The following is a 23,457-nucleotide window of genomic DNA, read 5'->3' as shown; positions in this document are numbered from 1 at the left end:
AAGGGTTATTCTGAACATAAGGAGAGTTAATACAGGTTAAAGAGAAAAAAACTACATTTTTTTTCTATTTAGGGGGAAAAAACAGCCAGAAAACCCAATTATCAAAATAAGTTGTATTCAGAATTATAGCAACTTGGTCAACTTAGTTTCTAATATTTTCTTATTTATCAATGATTTAATAGGTTGAGCACAGAAATGAAGACCATATTCCTATTATTATTTTCTGTGATCAATCTAGACATTTATAAGTTCCCTCACATTTCAATCCAATTAGTAGAATAAAAATGTATGAAGTAGGTATCTTAATCCTAAATAGAAACTTCTTATATGTGAACTGAATAAGAGCGCATAATAAACTAACCTGTTAATGTTATCAGGGGTTAGCTTTCCTATTTAATGTTAGCAGAAAGAGTCTAACTATGATTTGATGATTCAATATTTTTTTTGCTTTAAGAATGGCAAGCTTAGCTTATAAAATATGAAAATATGGTACTGGGTGTACAATGGAAGTGGGAGAGACAGATTGTATGGGAGACAATGGAGGCTTTGCTGGAGGGAAGGAGAAACCCAAGAGAAGAAGAAAGCATTTATCATTGCATTGGTCTTATCAGTGTCCATGCAGTCTCACAAGGAAAAACCAAACAAACTACCCTATCCTGCTGAAAACTCCCCAAAGGCATCTATACACAACACTCATTTGTTTGCACTGCAGGGCAGGAATAAAATTTATACCAGTGTTGTTAATGTTTTAAGGCTTTAGTGGCTTACAGGAAAGTAGAAGCATTTCATAATTCATGTAAATCTTTTTTAAGAGTAAACATCTGAGTAAATGGAAAAATTTCAGTTTCCTAAAGAATATCAAGCATAAAAACAAAATGTGACAAATTCAGGAAATGGACTAGAAATTGGAGCCATGCATATTTTGAAACATCTGAATGAATTAGTAGCAAACTATCCTAACATTTCATTTCATGAGATGGGAATTATGGAGTTATGATTATGAAATATGAGGGTGGATTAACAAAGAATAACAACAATAATGGGCCTGATACACATAGAAATCTTTTGGTAAAATGTACCTATTATTTAATTATTTAAATTATACAGCCACAGTTTCCCTTAGAGACGGTTCCATGTTCTTTGACCTCTCAGCACAAAGCATGTCCATGGACAACTGGTTTATCTACTGTTCATCTAGTTCCCAGTCCCCAGAGATGGCCAACACATGTACTAACTTCACAAGAGAAATTGAAATCGTGGCGTAGAGTTGGAAGCATTAGGTATGTAATTAACTTCCATGTGGTTTTAGAGTGCAAAAATGTGGGCATGCTTGGGAAAACAGGCTGCCAGTCTCTGTGTAGGGTAGCAATTTTGGCATGGGCAGGTCCATTAACTGAATAATTAAAAGAGCACTTGGCCCTGATTTTCTGAACAAATTCCAGCTTGGTTAATTATATGCACTTATTGCCATTTTAATCCTCCATGCAATTTCAACTGGATTCAAAGTTTTCCTAATTCCTCTATCCTAAAATAGTATTATGCTGAATATGGGTGATTTTCCTCTTCTCTTGTTTGTACCCCATTGTTTGGCACCATTCCCATGAAGGTCAGTCTGTGCTTTCCTATGAGAATGTTAACAATGAACCTCATCTGAGGAAAATTTGAGTGCAGATTCAATGAGATCCAAAGGGCTCTGGGAAATGAGAATATTATTATTATAAAACACAATTGAGGGCCTGGAGAGATGGCTTAGCAGTTGAAGGTGCTTGCCTGTAAAGCCAAAGGACCTTGGTTTGATTCCCTAGGACCCACATTGGCCAGATGCACAAGGTGGCATACATGTCTGGAGCTCATTTGCAGTGACTGGAGTCTGGAACACCATTTCTTTATCTTTCTTTCCTCTCTATTGCTCTGTCTCTCTCAAATAAATAAAATTTTAAAAAACACAGTTGACTAGTTGACAAGGAATCCTAAGGAAGAAGATGACTGCATACAGACTTCATAGTGTGTGTGTGTGTGTGTGTGTGTGTGTGTGTGTGTGACTTAATGACTTAATTAATATTTAGCTAGACAAAAGAGATTGGAATACAGAGTTGTTGTCATGGGCACTTTATAGTATCTGATCATGTTTTCTGAAAGTTTTTCTTTCTGAAGTGATGCACCTTTTGTTTCTCTTAGTTAAATCATGAAATGATGCAGTCATATACCTCACATGTTGATGTCTCCAGTAGTTTATATCACCCAAGGACACTGTAACCATTTTGATTTCTTCAAGTACATGTGATTATGCTTTTACCACAATGAAATTACCTAATGAGACATTTTCTATAATATACCTTGTTGTTATGCAGCAAGTAATGATGTTGCATGAATATATTAATGATATATTAACAAATTATAATGTTATTATAAAATATAGTATATAGCATATGTGGGTACATTTTATGATTGTATATATGCTGTGAATTACTTAGGACACACTATGATAATATACTAATTATAAATGATATAATATGTATACATGCATAACACAGTAATATATATGTATATTGTTTTATAAGATCAAAAATTCAAGCCAGGTGTGGTGGCACACAACTTTCATCCCAGCACTTAGGAGGCAGAGGTAGGAGGATTACTGTGTGTTTGAGGCCAACCTGAGACTACATAGTGAATTCCATTCCAGGTCAGCCTGAACTACAGTAAGACCCTAACAACAAAAAAAAAAAAAAAAAAATCAAAAAACTACCTGACAGTATCAATGGACAAAGCTATAATTTTAACATTCACATTTTCACAAACGCAATCACATCCTACCTATCAGTAACCATTCAATAAACATGTTTTAACATGGAGATCCATGAAAATACACTGGAAAAAGTTTCCCAACACATAATGAATTTTGTTTGAAATTTAGATTTTTTTAGTTATGACATATAAAAATAATAATATATCAATGTCTCCAGACATGCATGTATACATATCAAATAAATTCATTCAAAACAATTAAAATTCAAAGTTTAACATGACTTATATTAGATTGAGATGTCAAACTATGAAATAAAACACAAAACGTGCAAAGATAGCCTTTCAGAGGTTGATACAATACATTCAGGCAGGTACTGACAATGATATTGATTCACGATAATAACACATTTACAGTTCAGAATGTTATGACTCTCTTTACCTTGTCCTGTGAAAACTGCACTAACTGTGGAAAGCATGCTTAGAAGACTCTTCTAGTAATACAGGGCAGCTAAAATATCTGAAAAATCACTTGGGGATGTGGGGCAGGCAAGGCTCTGAGGGCTCAAGTTTCCAACTTGATTTGCATGCTGCAGCTGTGCCCACCCACATGCAATACTGATGAGTGCACAGGGTGAGTGCAAGAGGGAGTTGTGGGCCAAATTATGGGTAATTATTCTCCCCAAAACACAAAGGAGGCTGGCTAGTCATTATTAATTTTCATCTCAAATATGAACTTGTGATTTTGGCAAGATCCAGGAAAGTATGATTACCCTTGCCATTTGTTCAACAAGCACACAGGGGTTGGTTGATATTAGCATGCAGGTTGTGATGTCAGCACCCAGTGCTTATTTGAAAGGTGAGTGTAACTATTAATGAGGTAGAGGATTCAAGTGAAAGTGCCATTCTTTTATTGTCAGACACACGCAAGAGGTTAAGAATATTAACAGAGACTCCTGTAATCTTTTCCCCTTAAAAGGATCCATGAACATAATCATGAAAATATATTCAACTACAAAGGAAGAAAATATACACATGGGTTTCCTTGACATTATATTATAAGGAGGATGCTAAATTATGTATACATATTCTCTGTGAAATCATGGGGCATTTATTGAACAGGATTTTCACTATTCACCACTACTATGATTTTCAGAACCTTATTTACTATTTATTATTATTATTATTATTTGTAGTCCTGGGAATCAAACCTAATACCTCAAGAGTCACGCGTACAGCAAATACTTTCCCAATATTTGTATCATCAACACTGGTATTTTGTGAATGACAACTCTACGAAAATACAAGTATATTACAAGAGATCTTCCATGTTTTCACTTTAAGCTCAGATGACTATATTTTTATATGTCAGAAAGTGTGAATAGCTTAAATCAGTAAATTTATTTTATCACTGTGAATGAATTATTCTAGAAGTCAGTAAGATAATTTTTAAATGTGGCATAGATTCTATGAATACAAACATTTCTTTTAGTGTCTCCTCTTCTTTTTTTTTTTTCTTTTAATTTATTTGTTTGAAAGCAGCAGAGAGAGAAAAGAAAGAAAGAGTGTGGGAGAGAGAGAGATAGAGAGAGAGAGAGAGGGGCTACACCAGGGCCTCTAACCACTGCAAATGAACTCCAGATGAATGAATCACTTTGTACTTCTGGTTTTGCATAGGTACTAAAGAGTTGAACCTGGGTCATTAGGCTTTGCAGACAAACACTTTATCCACTGAGTAATCTCTCCAGCCCAAAATACAGACATTTTAAACACCCAGCTTGCAAGCATCATAAGTAGTATATATGTGTGTATATACATATACATGAATAAGATAAATTTAAATTTATTATGAATATTTTGCCTTATTGTATTTAATCAAGAAACTTTGACTGTTTCCATATTTTATAATGATGACGCCTTCTTCCTTCTTTTCTCTTGCATGTGTATTATACATGTGTGTGGTGTGTGCTGACGAAGCACTTCATGATTCTACCTGCAGCACCCAGTAGGTTCACTGGAAACAGCCAGAAGATGATGGTAAGCTCACCAGTCCATCACTCTGCCATTTTTCTCTTGGGATACAGTCTCTTCCTAATTCTGGAGCTTGGATTTCAGGAATCACATCAATTCTCCAGACTCTACTTCTCACCAGAATAGAGTTCCAGATGGACTGACCATACCCAGGAGTTTACCTCCGGTGGTCTCAGATCCCTTCTGGACCTCGTGCTTGTGCAAAATTGCATATAACCACTGAGCACACTCCACACACACTCCCTACCTCCTTATATGTAATACCAAAGTTCAGGGTTTTGTTTGTTTTGTTTGGGGCTTTGTGTTGTCTTTTTGTTATTTTATTCTTATTTTTGTTTTGGTGTTTTGTTGTTGTTTTGTTTGCTTTCTTTTTAGAAAAAGGGAAAACTGGATGGAGGAAGTGGTTTAGTGGATAAACCACTTGCCCCACAACTGTGACAGGGGCCTGAATTCGGATTCACAAGCCCACATAAAACCACCAGACGTTATAGTATGCATGTGTAATCCCAGAATGTCTGTGAGAAATGTGAGGTATAGAGGATCATCATCTGCTAGAAGCTCCTGAAATAGCTGTTCTACCAAGTGAAAAGGAAAACAATGAAAGACACTGCCTCAAGCAAGGTAGAACACACACATACACACACACCAAGAAATGAAGAAATAAGGAAATTTTCTGGGAATAAGAATCATAGAACTACAAAATATGAATCAAGAAAAAATGTATAACATTTCAGCCTTATAAGTTGTTAGCTATTGGGTAGCTATTTTCTCTATATTGAGACATTCTTTCCTAGAGGAGAGGGAGGCATGTATGCTCAAGAAATAACGATGCAAGACCAAGGACATAATTGAAATTTATGTCTTGGGAAGCTGCTAAAAATAACAAGATTCAGAAGACCTTTACCAAGGTTGTATAATAAGGAACTCTCTGCAGAGGTGAGAGTGATTGACAGAGCTGCCTACCAGTTCTACGGGAGTGCTAAGGATGCAGCTTTCATGAGCTGTCACCACACTGGAGTGGGGCTTTCCATGATTCAGCTGTTTTGAGTCATCCTTGATTCTGTAAATAATCCGATATATTCACTCCCTTACTAAACTAGACCTGATAGGAGTAGTTTCTTGGATCTGTTATCATTACCCTCTCTGGAATGCATAATCACATATTCATGCCTTTCCAGAAGAAAGTCACACAAAATTGAGCTACATAAAGTGAAGAAAAGAAATTATATATATTTTTTAACTACTTTAACAAACAACAGAAAATATGGAAATTAAGTGTAAATTTGGTTATTAGTATGTTACTTGCTAACAGTGAGCAGTAGTATTTTTAATAAAAATATTTATTTGGCAACATTTGATTTATTCCTGTATGTGGTCAATTTCACACATAAAATTAGGAAGATGAGTCAGTAGATAAAGTGCTTGCTGTGCAAGTGTGAGCACCTCAGTTCAGATCCCCAGAACCTGTTTGAAAAAAAAGCTCAAGGGCTAGAGAGATGGCTTAGCGGTTAAGCGCTTGCCTGTGAAGCCTAAGGACCTCGGTTCCCCAGGTCCCACGTTAACCAGATGCACAAGGGGGCACACGCGTCTGGAGTTCGATTGCAGAGGCTGGAAGCCCTGGCGCGCCCATTCTCTCTCTCTCCCTCTATCTGTCTTTCTCTCTGTGTCTGTCGCTCTCAAATAAATAAATAAATAAATAAATAAATAAAATTTAAAAAAAAAGCTCAAAACATTAGCTCGTATCTTTAATTGTACCATTCCTACAGGGAAATAAAAGGCACAAATAGGAGAATTTGATGGAGGCTTATAGACTAGCTGTGTTGGCATACACAGTGCAGAATGACAAAGACCATGCCTCAAACAACTTTTCAAATCACAATGAAAAGATGTTTCCTACCTCATATTTTGCCATTGGGTCTTAAATCTTGTCATTTGTTTCTTTGCTCATCCATGCATCATTCATTCATAAATTCACTCAATAAAGCATTGATTGAATCATGAAATAAATGTGCATTTGTATACTCACAATCAGTGAGCCATACCTCATTTCCCAGGGAACAAGAACACATGGAGTTTGTTGTCTTTTTTTCTTCTCTTTCCATTCTCTATAATTATTCTGCCCTAGTAGATATGTGGAATCACTTGTTCATCATTCTTCTACAGTATTTTCTGACCATTATCTGCTGCATGGCAGAGATTTAATATGTATTTGTTCATCTGAATTGACTAACTATGCAAGCCTATACTTCCTCTTTGAGTCCTCTGTTCTGTAGAATGAAAAAAAATGATGTAGTGGTACAATGTCAAGTTTTGAAAACTAGGAAAAACAAATCTGAGAGTAGTCTAACTGCTTTATCATTATCAGAATTTTTTAAATATTTTTGTTCATTTTTATTTATTTATTTGAGAGTGACAGAGAGAAAGAGAGAATGGGCACACCAGGGCTTCCAGCCACTGCAAATGAACTCCAGATGTATGTGCCCCCTTGTACATCTGGCTAACATGGTCCTGCGGAATTGAGCCTCGCACCGGGGTCATTAGGCTTCACAGGCAAGCACTTAACCGCTAAGCCATCTCTCCAGCCCATATTATTAGAAATTTTATCAGTCATTAATGGAGGTTCTATAATTCATACTTTTCTGCATAAATGTTAAGTGATTCTTTTTCATTTGGAGTAAATAGAACATTTGTGATTCTAAACTTTGTGTTTGGCTGCCTTCTTAGTAAATATAATGCTACATGTTTATTGAATTATCATTAAATACATGACCTATGATTAGAGAAATCATCTTCAAATTAACACCAGCAAATTCTGTGTATTTTGGAAGTGAGTCTCTTCTCAGTGACAACTGTCCCCTTACTAAATGCCAGGGCAGAGTCATGCATCAGGATGTCAGAGAGATTAATCATTTCCTTTTCATACACTTATGTAGATCTCACTGAAAGATGTATTTTCTGAAAAGTAGCTGCAAGTCCTTTTGTGGTCACCTATCTTAACTCATAGTCTACATTTTCTTTCCTGTTACATTATTTAATTAAATGCAAATATTAAAAGTTATGAAATGTCACCAAAAAAGGGAGGGCTAGAGAGATGGCAGAGTGGTTTACCACTTGCCTGTGAAGCCTAAGGACCCTGGTTTGAGGCTTGATTCCCCAGGACTCACATAACCCAGATGCTCAAGCAGGTGCATGCATCTGGAGTATGTTTATAGTGGCTGGAGGCCCTGGTGTGCCCCTTTGTGCCCTCTCTCCCTCTCTCTCTCTCTCTCTCTCTCTCTCTCTCTCTCTCTCTCTCTCTCTCTCTCTCTCCCCCCTCCCTCTTTCTCTCTCTGTCACTCTCAAACAAATAAAATTAAAAACAAAAAATAGTTAGGATATGCGTGTGAGAGGGGAGGAGATAGTGGAGGAGAATAAAAGGACATATAGTACAGTAGTAGAAAGAAGGCTACAGTGAGGGAAGACACAAGTTAGACGAGGGAAGAGAAAGGGAAAAATTATTTGAAATAACATAGTAATTGAGCTTAATTCTTTGTATGGTAATATAAACAAGTAAAGAACGAAAAAGACGTATTATTAAAAATATTTTATTTGGAATAAAGAACTTAAATATGTCATTGTACTTCCATCAAAGAAATGAGCTTGTTTTTGAAGATGGTCCTATGTTAGAAAATATATATTAATATACTTTATGTAAAAATGAAACAATACTAAAATCTGGAAATGTGGCCATGATGCAAACCAAATCCAAACAGGTCACGTGCAACTAACCGTTCAGGGGATGGAGGGCATGCATACGCTCTGGGCACCCTCCACTTTTGTCAAATGCAGGTGGCACTGCTCACTGAGTAACTTGTACTTCTCTCCCTGCTCTAATGACTGCTGTGGGCAGGAGAAGATGAGAACCATCCAGGAGGTGTAGGCCTTGCATTCCCTTCTCTGCTCTTTGTTCCCATTACTTTTGTTCAAGCAGCTCACAGTCCACAGGCAATGTGGGGTGGAATCCACAGTGCAGACTGCAAGATTGACTTCACGTTCTTTTCACTGTTCATGGGGATATTGCTGACTGTACATTTCTAAAAAGGTGCTAAATTGGTAGCTGACAAAGTTATATATAAAATAGCAAGACTTTGATGTTCTAGTTTTCTTCCCTCTGAATTCTACAGACGCAGTTGGGAAAAAAAAAAAAAAACTGAACTGAATGACCCTCCCAAAAGTACTTTTATTAGGAATCAAATGAGTTCTACCTTCCTTCCTTTCTTTCTTTCTTTTTTTTTTTTTTCCTGAGGTAGGAAAGACCTTTTCATTGTGATTTGAAAAGTTCTTAAGAAATATTCAAGATTTCTTCTCTTCCTGTATAACATATCTTTCTTTCTTCACCTGTAACTCTGTGTCTGCTTTCCTCTCTTTGTGTCTTTCTACACACACACACACACACACACAGACATACAGACATACACATATGCACACACACATATACACACCGTAATGCTCTCTGAGATTCTAGTGGACATTATGACTTCATTCTCCTATGATTCCTGCATGAATTATAATACTTCATTCTTTAGGGAGAGAAATATGATTTTGTTGTGAATGTGTGTTCTGGCCTTGGGCCTGTGAATACACACAATACTCAATACCACCTTCAGCTCTGCTCTTACATGAGATTTTAGTGAGCAGGTGGCTGGATTTGCCTGAGTTCAAGGACAGCTGAGAATACATAGCGAATTCAAGCTCATCCTGGGCTAGATTGAGACCCTACATCAATAAACCCAAAAAGAAAAGGAATAAGACAAAATTTCAAGGATTCTATATTTAATAATATCAACTGTTGAAATATTAAAGCCCAGAACATTCACAAATAAAACAAAATACTATATATGCAAAATGATGATATTACTGACTAAAATCAAAAGAGCAAAATAACAACAATAAACATACTCAGTAAAGATGAGATGAAAATGAAAGGAAACACTAACAGAATATTAAATAAATTAAGTATTAGGGCTAAGGAGATATCTCAGTGGTTTAACACACTTGCTTACAAACCCTGCCAGCCCAGGTTCAATTCCCCATCCACCCACGTAAAGCTACACTCAAAAAGTCTTGCATATACTTGGCATTTTTCAGTGACAAGGGACTCTGTTATGTGCATGCATAAATGCACACACACACACACATGCGCGCGCGCACGCGCACACACACAAATAAGCATATTTAAATGTATATATATATATTAGATTGTCAATCTACAAAATTTATTTCATAAATAGTTTCAAAATTGCATAAAGACTGTGAAGAAGGCAGAATTACTAAGGAAATAATACAAATAAGTATTTGGGGACTTAGGAATATGAGGCTGCAAATTAGAAAAGCCAACTATGTTTTCTATAATGAATGAAGAAATATTCACTTCAAGATTCATAATCAGGAAAGTAAGATTACTATGGAAGCAGAAGAAATTCTAAAAGCTTCAGAGAGTAATAGCAAGTCATTTATAATTGATCAAGAGCCAGAATGGTATCAGAATTCTGAAAATACCATTAAAAGTTGGATTAATGCCTTCTGAATGAAAAATGTACATTGGACTGAAATGGATGGAAGTAAAATGTGGAACTCTTTTTTTCTTTTTCCATTTTTTTTTCACTTTTCCAATGTTAGCAATAATTGTGTACTCTAAATGTTTAATATATATGTTCTCTCTTTATGTGCCACTCTTAAGAAATTTCTATAGAATACTATATTAAAGAACCTAACCTTTGTGCTCAGGTTTGGGAAGGAAATATCTAGGCCTTTGGAACTTTATGGCTGATACAAATCTTTATTTATATAGGAATCTTGGTTCATACAGCCTGAACTAATGATATGATTTAAGGTATGCTTAGCTATGCCAGAAAGACAAAGAATGCAATTTAGGCTTAAGATTTGGGGAAACACACTATAAATCAGCATGCAGCCTGAGATCAAAGACATGTGATCAATCTGTCAAACATATGAACATAAAAGAACCTCAATAAAAATCAAAAACTAAACTCAGTGAGTTTCTGTAGTTGGCAATATTCCATTACTACTGCCATATAACCAGTAACCATGCCAGTAAAGCAAACACACCCAAATCACACAAAGTAAAGACAAAAAAATTTGCATTTAACACTTCTCTGGTTTCCACCCCAGGAGCCCCTTTCTTTGGCTGATTTTATTCTGTCTGTTTCTACTATGTCCCAATTATAAGCAAAATAATTTTCAGTGAGTTTTCTGAGTTCTTGTATAATATCAAAACTTAGGGTTGTTTTGGAGACCTTTTGAACTTATAATTGGTGTCAGAGTGAGGGAAGTCCAGCTAAGCACTATGTTCCCTCCAAATGTTATCAATGGTTCTCCAACTATCACAAATATGCTCCAGTAAATGAGAACATGAACTTGGACATAGTGCTTTTAAGAAATGTATCTTATGGCTGGCTCCTCCCAGTGTGCTGGCCTGGGTTCCCTGTATTGACTGCATGCTTGCAGGAATGGCAGTGTGGAGGGAGTAGGCCGGACTCCTGTTTCCTGGCTCCTCCCAGTGCCCTGGTCTGGGTTCCCTGCACAGATGGTGTGAGGGTGGGGGAGTGGTATGAAGTGAGTAGGCCAGAACCCTGTCTCCCAGCTCCTCCCAGTGACTCTCCATCCCTTGTTCATGGTAAATCACATCGTGGCCTACTTAGGGAAAACTGCTCCCTGAGTGAGCTGTGGAATGAGGTCTTTTGCTCTGGTATCCTAACTAGTCACTAGGTACCAACATTTCCTTTCACCTGAGTTAGAGGGTACACAGGCCAAAAGACTTGCTTCCTCCTCAATAAAATAGAGTCTCCCTAAAATGGATAGACAATAATGAAAAAATAAGCCAATGAAAGTCAGAAAACTGGGGGATCTCTACCAAAGATGCATAGTTATACAATGGAAGCCTCCAATAAAATCATAGAGAAATCAACAGAAATTCATTCCCAAAATGAAAACAAAATAACCAATGAGACCCTGATTTAAAAAAAAAAAAAAAAAAAAAAAAAAAAAAAAAAAAAACATTGAACTGGAAGCAAACCATCAAAGAATCAACAATTGCATCAATGAAACTTAACAGAATCATCTACAGCATTCAGCTTTTAACAGTAGGCTTAACTTGATGGAAGAAAATGTTAGAATCCTCCAAAGATATGAATAAATTGAAGGTGAGTCACCAAATAGAAGATCTTAACAACTGGTTGATTAAACTTAATGAAGACTTGATCAAATGCAAGAATGAATTCCTGGAACCATCAAGAAAGTCAGAACATGAATTGAAATCATACCTCAAAAAAGAGATGGACAGGATGGAAAATAACAGAAAACAAAAATAAACAGAAATTATAAAAACCTCTCTGGAACCCCTCACCACAGTGTCACTCATGTAGAAGATATAACCTCTGACGTGGAAAACAAGACAGAGGAAATTGATAAGGAGGCCAAAAATATTGCTAAGCTAAAAAAAAAAAAAAAGTGAAGGCCCCGGCTTGCTGGGGAAAGACTCCCAAGGAGCCCAGCCGAGCCACCAGCCACTTCTGTCCTGCACGCTCTGTTCAGGCTGGCTGGGCAGCAGCTGGGGACTAAAGATAGAGTAGCTGGTGGAGCCCAGGCAAGGGTAACTTTGTGCACTTGATTTTGTGGTGCTTGATTCACCTGAAAAGTGATGTGAACAGAAGATCTCAAATTTGCATGTTCTGCCAGTTGAACCCAGCATTGTCTTTAATGTTCAGTTAAATCAGAACTTGCATAAGAAAGAGGATAGAAGTCTGGTTACACAAAGATGACTGTATCAGAAACTTCAAAAGGATCAGCCTCCGTCTTCTGATAGTGTACATGGACGTGTTCATGGGCACAGATTAGGATTTTTATGGTTTACTTGGAGGGTCTGAAACCACAAGCAGTAGAGAAACAAGACAAACTTTTTAAAATTATTTATTTATTTATTTATTTGAGAGCGACAGACACAGAGAGAAAGACAGATAGAGGGAGAGAGAGAATGGGCGTGCCAGGGCTTCCAGCCTCTGCAAACGAACTCCAGACACGTGCACCCCCTTATGCATCTGGCTAACGTGGGACCTGGGGAACCGAGCCTCGAACCGGGGTCCTTAGGCTTCACAGGCAAGTGCTTAACCGCTAAGCCATCTCTCCAGCCCACAAGACAAACTTTTAAGAAATTAGCATTGAAGTTACATCCTGATAAAAACCCGAATAACCCAAATGCACATGGTGATTTTTTAAAACATAAACAGAACATAGAAAGTGCTCAAAGATGAAGATCTATGGAAATAGTATGACAAATATGGAGAGAAGGGGCTTGAGGATGATCAAGGAGGCCAGGATGAAAGCTGGAACTATTACCGCCATGACTTCGGTATTTATGATGATGATCCTGAAATTATACTATCGGAAAGAGGAAAATTTGATGCTGCTGTTAATTCTGGCGAGCTATGATTTGTAAACTTTTACTCCCCAGGATGTTCACATTGTCATGATTTAGCTCCCACTTGGAGAGAATTTGCTAAGGAAGTGGATGGATTACTCCAAATTGGAGCCGTTTACTGTGGTGATGACAAATTGCTTTGCAGGATGAAAGGAGTCAACAGTTAACCCATCATCTTCATTTTGTGGTCTGGAATGGCTGCAGTGAAATACCATGGAGGCAGGTCCAAGGAAATTTAATGATTTTGCCATGCAGCATGTTAGGAGCACAGTGACAGAACTGTCAACAGGGAATTTTGTGAACTCCATAGAAACTGCTTTTGCTGCTGATATTGGCTGGCTGTTCTCATTTTGTTCCAGAGAAGATTGTTTGACCTCACAGACATGACTCAGGCTGAGTGGCATGTTGGATGGTCTTGTTAATGTTGGGTGGATGGACTGTGCTACCCAGGACAAACTGTGCAGGAGTTTGGACATTACAACAAGTAAAACTGCTTATTTTCTCCGGGCAGAGTGTGAGGTCCTCATTCTGGGGGTCTTACAATTTCACCTGGCTTCAGAGAAATAATAACAGAGTTGCTACAGCTCTCGAGAGGTTTCTCGGTAAAATTGATTGTCATTATGGCCCCCACAAATGGATGAGTTCTTTCTCCAGGTTAGAATGGAAGCCCCCCAGGCTTTTCCTTTCTCAACATAACCCTGACTTTCTTACTCCAACCCTATATCTCCTTTGATGATTCAAGCACATTCCCTACTCAAACAAAGAATTAACCCCATTTTCCTTCAACATCTCAGGGGCCATCAAAACTTACCAGGATTTCTCTCTCGAAAAAACAATTTGGCTGATAAAATGGTTTCTATGCTTCAGAGTAATACTATTAAAGAAGCTACATGCTTCCACTTATTGACCCATGTTAACTGGAGAGATCTCAAGCACAGGTTTCCACAGGTACCAGTCCAAGAACCTTAAAAATATAATCTGGATTTGTAAGTGCTGTCAGCCTTTCCTCCTCCTTCAAACTACAGAAAGCAATCCTCAAGGGCTCCTTCCTAATCATCTTTGGCAAATTTATGTCACATACTATTCTCCATTTGGAAAGCTTAAATATATTTTTCTTTCAGTTGATACCTTCTCCCGCACCTGCTGGACATGTAAGACCCCCAAAATGAGGACCCCATGCTCTGCCCAGAAATGGCGACACCCCAAATCACTCACGAGAAACGGTCTTGATGCAAACAGCAAGAGGATTTTTATTCCAAGCGCGCTGGGGCCCACAGTCATACACCACGCAGGGGTAGAGGACTGCAGAGCCCCGAATGCAGGAACGGGACAGTTTTTATAGGGTTTCTAACAAAGCCTGTGCATTAGACCAATCATTTTTTTAACATCAGGAGCCCATGGGGTGCGAGCCAGTCAGTTTGTGCCACTCCATAGTTTCTAAGCCAATTAGTTTAATTTGTTCAAGCCCCTTGTGGACCAATCAGTCTCCTATGACCTTGGTGGTCAGCATTTGTGCAGGTCCTTGGGTGGGAGTAGCAGAGTGTGGTATCAGTTCCCTATGACCTTGGTGGTCTGAGGCAGGCTGCTACGGCTTATGGTGAGGGCTACTAAGGCTTACGGTGCAGGCTATTAGGGCTTATGGTGCAGGCTATTTACAGAAACCAAATAAGTGGTTCACTTTATTATTCATTTCCCATCCTTGAGGGCTATCTCATGCCCTTTTTACCTAGTTTTACATTAGCAGTGGGCTCTGATATAATGAGAAAAGGGATTCTTTACTTGCTTCCAACAGAGAGTAAAGCCTGGAGTTTGAGGTATGCAGGGGCCCAATAAACTCCCTTTGGAGCATGATAGTATTTCTGGGCTTTTGAATTCTTGGGCCTTTCATTTCCCACTTTTTCTCTTGTTAATAGTTCTAATTCTAGAACTTGAAAGGACTAAATGTAAGCTTTCTCTTTGCCCTGAAGGCCCTTGTATTGTTGTCTAAGTATCATGATCTGGACCGCACTCACTCGTTCTCTAACAAAAGTAAAAATCTTATTAAGTATGCAAGGCCCAACTGAAAGCATCAGGAGCAAAACCATTAAGGGTCCCATCAGGGTGGAAAGCAGAGTAGTCATCCAGGGGGACTTGTTGAACCATCCCTCAAACCATCCTTGGTCAGTTTCCCTCTCCCTTTGACACTTTTTTAGTCTTTCCCTGAGTTTGCTTATGGAGTCTCTGATAGCTCCTGAGTGATCTACATAAAAGCAACATTTTTCCTTTAAGGCTGCACATAATCTGCCTCCTTTTAGGAACAGTAGGTCTAATCCTCTCCAGTTTTGTAGGACCACTTTGGATAAGGAGGTCAGGGACTCCTCTAGATTACTAACAGATTTCTCTAAAGCTTGGAGATCCTCATTTATGACAGTATGTAGTTCATCAAGCCCTCTTTCTAATTGTTGTGGTTCCATGACCAGGGCTGTGGTCCTCGTCCCCACATTGGTGGCTATCCCTAAGCCAAGTATGACTGCTAGGGTAAAGGTCACAGGCTCCCTTTTGGATCGGGTGGGATGATAATCATATTCATCGATGACTACTTCCTCAGGATGGTAGTAAACCCAGGGGACAAGCTGGACTATTATACAGAAATTTTTGGATGGGTTAAAAACTGAGGTAGAAACACAGGGAGTTAGCCCAGTATCATATGCCCATCATCTGTTGTACCCTGGCACTAGATATTGGTTGTCTGAGGTCTGACTATAGGTCAGAGTAACATTACAAAGATGTTGGTGGGATGGGGGCCTTTCCTATACATGCCCCCCTTCCTGAGACCTCCGGGAGAGTTAACTTGTTTTTGGTCCCCCATGAACACTGGCTATTATGTTCTTTAGTCATATTAAACTCTCCCATAGTTGTCATCCCCTCATAGTAGGGTGGTCCTGAGGATAAACAAAGCTAGCAGGTAGAGGTAACATTGGGGTTGGTGGCATTTATGGCGAGGAAGGCCCCTTGGATAAGGTTAAAGAGTCTCTGTCTTGTCCCATGTGGGGCTTCCTAGAGTGGGCTAATCAAAGGGGTTCTAGCAGTCATTATGCGATGGGTCTTGGCTGCCACTGTGGGTGGGAACCTGGGCAATGCCACTTTAAGGGGTCCCTGTTCTACTAGAACTTTATTAGGTCCTACTGGTCTTGGGGTGGGAGGCTCTATCTTAAGGCGTATAGTAAAGGTTAGGCCTTATCCCATCCTGTCATATAAAACCTGTGTCTCCAAGTTTTTCCTTTTATCCAGTCTCGGGATTCTCGACCTCGGGGGGTGAGAGAGATGTTGAGAGGAACTGCTTTTTTTTTCATCTAATCCTTCCTGCATAGTAATCAGGTCCCAGGAGGAAACTGGGTGCCAGTAGGTATTGCCTGTAGTCTCATAACCCCAGTATTTACAGTAGAACTGTTTCATCCCTCCACAACTTCGTTTAGAAGTTCGGGGGCAGACATAAAATGGAGTATGCTGCATCTTATGTTGGGCTGGCCCAGAGTTGCATCCCGGGTTGTCTGCCATGTATTGGCCTTGGGAGACGACCCCTTGTGTGAGTGCCCACTTAGCCACATGAGTGTGGACTTCTTTAGCAACCTCCTCCGGGGTGAGCTCTGGGATATCCCAAAAATTTATCCTGGCTACCAGGGCATATACGTCTGGAGTCAGGACAGGCCACCGAGTCCAGGGGGGCACTTCCCTAGTTGCAGTCCATATTATATTCCCCGTTTGAGAAAGCACTTGCCAAGTCAACTTTTGGGGGCATGGGGATTGGAGGCATCACCTAGCTGGAGAAGGAGAAGCCACACGGCGAAGCCTAAGTTTAAGGGGATTGTCTGTCCTCTCAGCTTGCCATTTGGTGCCCGGCAGTGGAGTGGGCTTGACGTGAGATGCATGGATCCAGGTGGGTATTCCTTCAACTTTCACGGCCGTTGGAGTGGTCAGTAGGATGAGATAGGGGCCCTTCCACAGAGTCTCAAGGTTTCCTGTGCGGTGGCGTCTGACAGACCAAATCTCCCACCTGGAAGCGATGTGGGACCTGTAAGTCTCCTTCTCCTGAGTAAGCCTCCCAGAGTTGCTTCCATGCTCATTGTCTCACCCACTTGAGCACCTTGAGCCTAGAGAACAGAGGCTGGGAAAGCAGCACATCAGTACTATGTATAGAGGTTATTTTTATCAGTGGAGGAGGCCCCCATATAGCAATTCATAGGGGGTCAGTCCAAATTTTCCGGGTGTGTTTTTGACCCTAAAGAGCACAAGGGGTAGGAGAGCTATCCAATCATTAGCGCCAGTCTCTGTGGTCAATTTGGTGAGGGTCTCTAATGGTTCTATTTATCTTTTCTACCTGTCCTGAACTTTGGGGTCTGTATGCACAATGTAATTTCCAATCAATCCCCAATATTTTGGTCAGTCCTTGACTTACCTGGGCAACAAAGGCTGGACCATTGTCTGATCCTATTACCTTGGGTATCCCAAATCTTGGGAAAATTTTTTCCAGTATTTTTTAGCCACCACGGTTGAGGTTTCTTTCTTGGTAGGATAAGCTTCTATCCATCCTGAAAAAGTGTCTACAAAAACTAATAAATACTTATTACCATACTTAGCTGGCTTTACCTCAGTGAAGTCCAGTTCCCAGTGAGCACCTGGGTTGTCTCCTCTTAGCCTCTTTCCAGGAGGCATTCTTGAGGGATTAGCATTGACCATCTGGCAAGGTACACAATGCTTGACTACTGAGCCAGCTATCTCTGGCAACCTCAGAATATGGTAAGGAGACGTCTGCAGCAGTTTTTGTAGATGTTTGGCCCCCAGATGTGTTAGGCGGTGTATTTGTTGAACGTACTCTAGTCCCTTTGCTTGAGGTAAAATCTCTTTTCCCTCTGAGGTAAAATAGGCCCCCTCCAGAGTTTCGGAGAACTGGCCTAACTTTCTAACTTCTTGCCAATCACCTGGGGTATATCATTGTTCACTTTTTTGGTTCTTTGGCTTTTCTATTATGGGCAGAAGGCTGACCCCCTGGGCAGCCTGCTTGGCCACTTGATCAGCCATCTGGTTCCCTTTGGAAATAAAATCTTTGGCTTTTTGGTGGCCAGGGCAATGCATAATGGCCAGTCTTTTAGGTAGATATAGAGCTTTTAGCAAACTTAGAATTTCTTCTTTGTTTTTAATTTCTTTCCCTGCTGAAGTAAGTAGCCCTTTCTGTTTGTAGATGGCCCCGTGTATGTGTGCAGTAGCAAAAGTGTACCTGTTGTCCGTGTAGATATTCACAGACTTTCCTTCAGCTAGTCGCAGGGCCTGTGTGAGGGCCATGAGCTCAGCCTTTTGTGCCGAGGTTCCTTCTGGCAGACTGTTGGCCCAGACTGTTCGCGTTTCGTCTACCATTGTTGCCCCAGCCATCCTCTTACCTTCTACAATGTAATTGCTCCCATTTGTGAACCAGGTTAACGTTCCTCCGGTCAGTGGGACATCTGTAAGATCCTTTCAGAGCCCAGTTTCCTCAACCAGCAGTTGATGACAGTCATGAGTCACTGGCTCATCAGTTTCTTCAGGCAGAAGAGTAGCGGGGTTGAGGATGGCAGGTGGGGCAAACGTTATCCTGTCAGTGAGAAGCAGGCTCTGGTAGTGAGTCATACAGGCGTTAGTCATCCATCGGTCTGGGGGCTGCCGGACAATGCTCTCCAGGGCATGGGGGGCAATGACAGTTATCCTCTGCCCTAGAGTTAGTTTATCAGCATCTTTGATCAACGTGGACACTGCCGCAATGGCTTTTAGACATATAGGTTATCCACTAGCCACAGGGTAAAGTTTCTTTGATAGGTAGGCAATGGGTCTTCTCCATGGCCCTAAGGATTGGGTTAGGACTCCCCAGGCTATCCCCTTATGCTCATCTATGTAAAGGGTGAATGGTTTAATCACATCAGGGAGGGCAAGGGCAGGTGCACTTAATAGTGCCTTTTTGGTGACATCAAATGCCCCCTGCTGTTCGGAGTTCCAAATGAAGTTTCCTTTCTCTTTAGTTAGTGGATAGAGGGGGGCTTCTAGGGTTGCAAACCCTGGGATCCATAGTCTGCAGAACCCAGCTGTCCCCAGGAACTCTCTAACTTGTCTGGCCATAGTTGGAACCAGTATTTGTATTATTGTCCTCTTTTCATGTCTCCGTCAGCCATCTTTGTCCATCCCGCAAGGAGTACCCCAAATATGTTACCTCTCTTTTGCATATTTGGGCCTTCTTAGTTGAGGCTCGGTAACCAAGGTCAGTCAGCTCCAGTAGTAATGCTTTTGTACTTTTCAGACAGTCCTGCTGGGTAGCTCCTTCCAGGAGTAAGTCATTAACATATTGAAGGAGGGTTACCTGGGGGTGTTGAACTCTAAAATTGGCTAGGTCCCTGTGTAGGGCTTCATTAAAGATGGTTGGGGAGTTCTTGAATCCCTGGGCTTGGGGATGGGCTCTGAGCCCCGTCCTCCCTAGTCTTTATCTTTTTTTAAGGGTTAGGACCCTAGGTCCTTTGCTGTTTTTCTTAGGGCAGTCTCTTGCTTAGTGCCTTTTCTCCTTGCAACAGGCACATTGATCTCTATCAAGTTGGGTCCTGTTGCCCAGGTTCCCTATCTGCCTAGGGCCTGTCCTAAATTTTTGAATATTTCTCTCTCTTTCTCCTTTGTTCCTTTTCTTCTTCTAGCTCCCTTTTAAAATATACCTTTTCTGCCTCTTTTACTAAATCATGCAGCTCAGCTTCCTGTAATCCCTCCAATGTCTGAAGTTTTTTCTGATATTAGGAGCTGACTGTCCTATGAAAGCTAATTCTACTGAGCCTTTTTGAATCTCAGAGGTGGAGTCAAAGGGTGTGAACCTCCTAAATGCTTCCATGAGCCTCTCAAGAAACATTGAGGGAGACTCCATTGGCCCCTGCATCATCTCTCTCACCTTGGCCAAATTGGTGGGCCTTGTGGAGGCACCTTGGAGACCCACCACCAGAGCCTGGCAATAGATTTTTAAGCTCTGCCTACCTTCAGCCATATTGTGGTCCCAAACAGGGAGAGTCAGAGGGAACCCCATGTCTATCTCATGCTGCAGCTGTGTGGGCCGCCCATCGGCCCCAGGGACATTTTTTCTGGCCTCTATTAAAATTCTCTCTCGTTCCTCGGTTGTGAAGAGTGTCTGAAACAGCTGTTGGCAATCATCCCAAGTTGGCTGATGAGAAAATATAAGAGATTCCATCAGCCCCGTGAGGCGTTTGGGTTCCTCTGAAAAAGGGGAGTGGTTAGCTTTCCAGTTATAAAGATCTGCAGAGGAAAAAGGCTAATATTGGAGGGGTTGTAGTTGGCCCCCCGGCATGGGAGGACCTGCCTCGCATAGCGGCAGTGTTACATTTTCATTTGCTCCCTCTGGGGTAGCGTCTCTCTGGCTCCGCGTCCTGTGGTTGGCCCTCCCATTTCCAGGGGCTCAGGAGGGGCGGAGGGAGGAAGCTTGGGTAAGCCGGGAGGCGGAGGCTCTGGGAGGGCGGGGGGGCGGAGGCTGGGGAAGGGCGGAGGGCGGAGTTTCGGGAATGGCGAGGGGCAGAGGTTCGGAAAGGGCGAGGGGCAGAAGTTTGGGAAGGGCATGGGGCGGAGGTTTGGGAAGGGTGGGGGGGGACCTCTCTTGGCTCCTGGGACTAGGTAAGGGGGGGAGGGGCAGGTTGAGTCTCTGGCCACACTGGGGGCTCCTCAATCTGGGGATAGATGCGAGGGGGAGGTCTGGCTCCCTCAGGAGAGGGCTTTTTTTTTTTTTTTCTCAAGAGTCAGGACTCTGGAGCTTGAGTTCCTTGGTTTATTTAATTACAGCTTGACCCACGGTGGGGGGTTGTCCATCAAATCCTTCCATGTGAGGATATAAGCCTCTTGGTCAGGACGGGAGCCTGGTCCATTCTGAAAAATAATATCTTTAACTCAGAATACTCTCGGAATTAAAGGTTCCTTCTGATGGCCATCCGACTTCATAAGTTGGCCACTCAGAGGCACAAAACATTTGTCATGGACTCTTTTTAACCCTAAATGACAAATTATGGGCCCTAGATTTAACTTCAGTCCAATGGTCAAGAGTCAAGCTAAGGGGATTTATCATCTGTCACATGAAAAAAACTGTAGACAAAGACACAAAGGACAACAATGCACACAACTGAGACTAACAGATTCAGACATCAGTGGCCTGTCTGCATCCTCCACAAGCAGGCAAAAGGATCTGATGGCCACGAAGGGGGAAGCCTCTGCCTCAACAACAGAACTCGGTCCTCTGATCGACAATAGGAGACCACCAGGCGTCCCTGGTTCTCCTCACCTCCTGGGGCATCCCCCAGGGCGGCAGCCTGTGATCCTCTTAGCAAGTCTGCTGATCACATTCCTCTGTTCCTTATGGCCCAAGAGGATGGCTGCAAACCGAAAACTGAAAGTGCACATCCAGAAAACATACTCAGACGTCCCAGAAAACAGATACTCAGAACAGAAACACTGGCTGGCACACATTCACTCCAGGGGGGGTCCCCGTTACCTCCAAGTAGGTTCTCGGGTGTGAGGGGTAGTCACGAATCCCGGATGAGCCCCCAAATGTAAGACCCCCCAGATTGAGGACCCCACACTCTGCCCGGAAATGGCGACACCCCAAATCACTCACGAGAAACAGTCTTGATGCAAACAGCAAGAGGATCTTTATTCCAAGTGTGCTGGGGCCCACAGTCATACACCACGCAGGGGTAGAGGACTGCAGAGCCCCAAATGCAGGAAAGGGACAGTTTTTATAGGGTTTCTAACAAAGCCTGTGCATTAGACCAATCATTTTTTTAACATCAGGAGCCCATGGGGTGCGAGCCAGTCAGTTTGTGCCACTCCATAGTTTCTAAGCCAATTAGTTTAATTTGTTCAATCCCCTTGTGGACCAGTCAGTCTCCTATGAGCTTGGTGGTCAGCATTTGCGCAGGTCCTTGGGTGGGAGTAGCAGAGTATGGTATCAGTCTCCTATGACCTTGGTGGTCTGAGGCAGGCTGCTACGGCTTATGGTGAGGGCTACTAAGGCTTATGGTGCAGGCTATTAGGGCTTATGGTGCAGGCTATTTACAAAAACCAAATAAGTGGTTCACTTTATTATTCATTTCCCATCCTTGAGGGCTATCTCATGCCCTTTTTACCTAGTTTTATATTAGGAGCGTGCTCTGATATAATGAAAAGAAGGATTCTTCACTTGCTTCCAACAGAGAGTAAGGCCTGGAGATTGAGGTACGCAGGGGCCCGCTTAAGCTCCCTTTGGAGGGTGATAGTATTTCTGGGCTTCTGAATTCTTGGGCCTTTCAGACATCGGCACATGCTGGGAAAAAATCTAAATATGACATTAATCATATGCTTCAATATTTTGCCACTCTTGGGCTGGTGATCAAATTAAAACAGATAATGGCCCCTGACTCATAAGCAAGGCTTAAAATGGTCCTTCACCCTGCTGAATTAAATAACGCTCTCCCTTGCAGAGGATTTCAGGCTTTGCTTCTGATCTGGGACTCTCTGGCTACTTGCAGTACAGTTGTCCATACGCCCTTAAAAAACTGCTCAGTTGGGCTGGAGAGATGACTTAGCGGTTAAGTGCTTGCTTGTGAAGCCTAAGAACCCCGGTTCGAGGCTCGGTTCCCCAGGTCCCATGTTAACCAGATGCACAAGGGGGCACATGCGTCTGGAGTTCGTTTGCAGAGGCTGGAGGCCCTCACGCGCCCATTCTCTCTCTCTCCCTCTGTCTTTCTTTCTGTGTCTGTCGCTCTCAAATAAATAAATAAAAAATATTTAAAAAATATAAAAAAATGAATATTTAAAAAAACTGTGTTCAGCCCCCTTCCCCATCCCCATCCAGCTTTTCCCAATGTTTCCTCTGGGCATTTGGGCCCCGCCTTCCCCTAATAACTCCAGTATAGATGTGAGATACATTCATATTTCCTTCTGTATTTTTAACACAACTGAGCTCAATGCTCAATGCTGCCTGCCTTCTAAAATGGCTTATGTTTGTGGAGGTGGGATGGCCTATAACCTCCTGCCTACGAATTGGATGGGCTTTTGTGCCCCAGCCACCTTAATCCCAGATGTAGATATCATTCCTGGAAGCTAAATTCCTGGCTGAGGTAGTCCAACAAAACAGGAGGGGACTAGACCTACTAACGGCCAAAAAGGGAGGTGTATGTTTGTTATTACAG

At 41.4% G+C, this 23,457-nt stretch overlaps 1 pseudogene; it reads left to right on the top strand.

Annotated features, from left to right (window-relative positions):
* The first annotated feature begins 1,133 nt into the window (after window positions 1-1,133).
* On the top strand, window positions 1,134-21,803 carry LOC101614292 (annotated as a pseudogene).
* The last annotated feature ends 1,654 nt before the right edge of the window (window positions 21,804-23,457 follow it).

This window comes from Jaculus jaculus, chromosome 12, assembly GCF_020740685.1.
Source record: "Jaculus jaculus isolate mJacJac1 chromosome 12, mJacJac1.mat.Y.cur, whole genome shotgun sequence".
NCBI lineage: Eukaryota > Metazoa > Chordata > Mammalia > Rodentia > Dipodidae > Jaculus > Jaculus jaculus.
The sequence above is the reverse complement of the archived record's forward strand: the minus strand, read 5'-3'. Positions and strand labels throughout refer to the sequence as shown.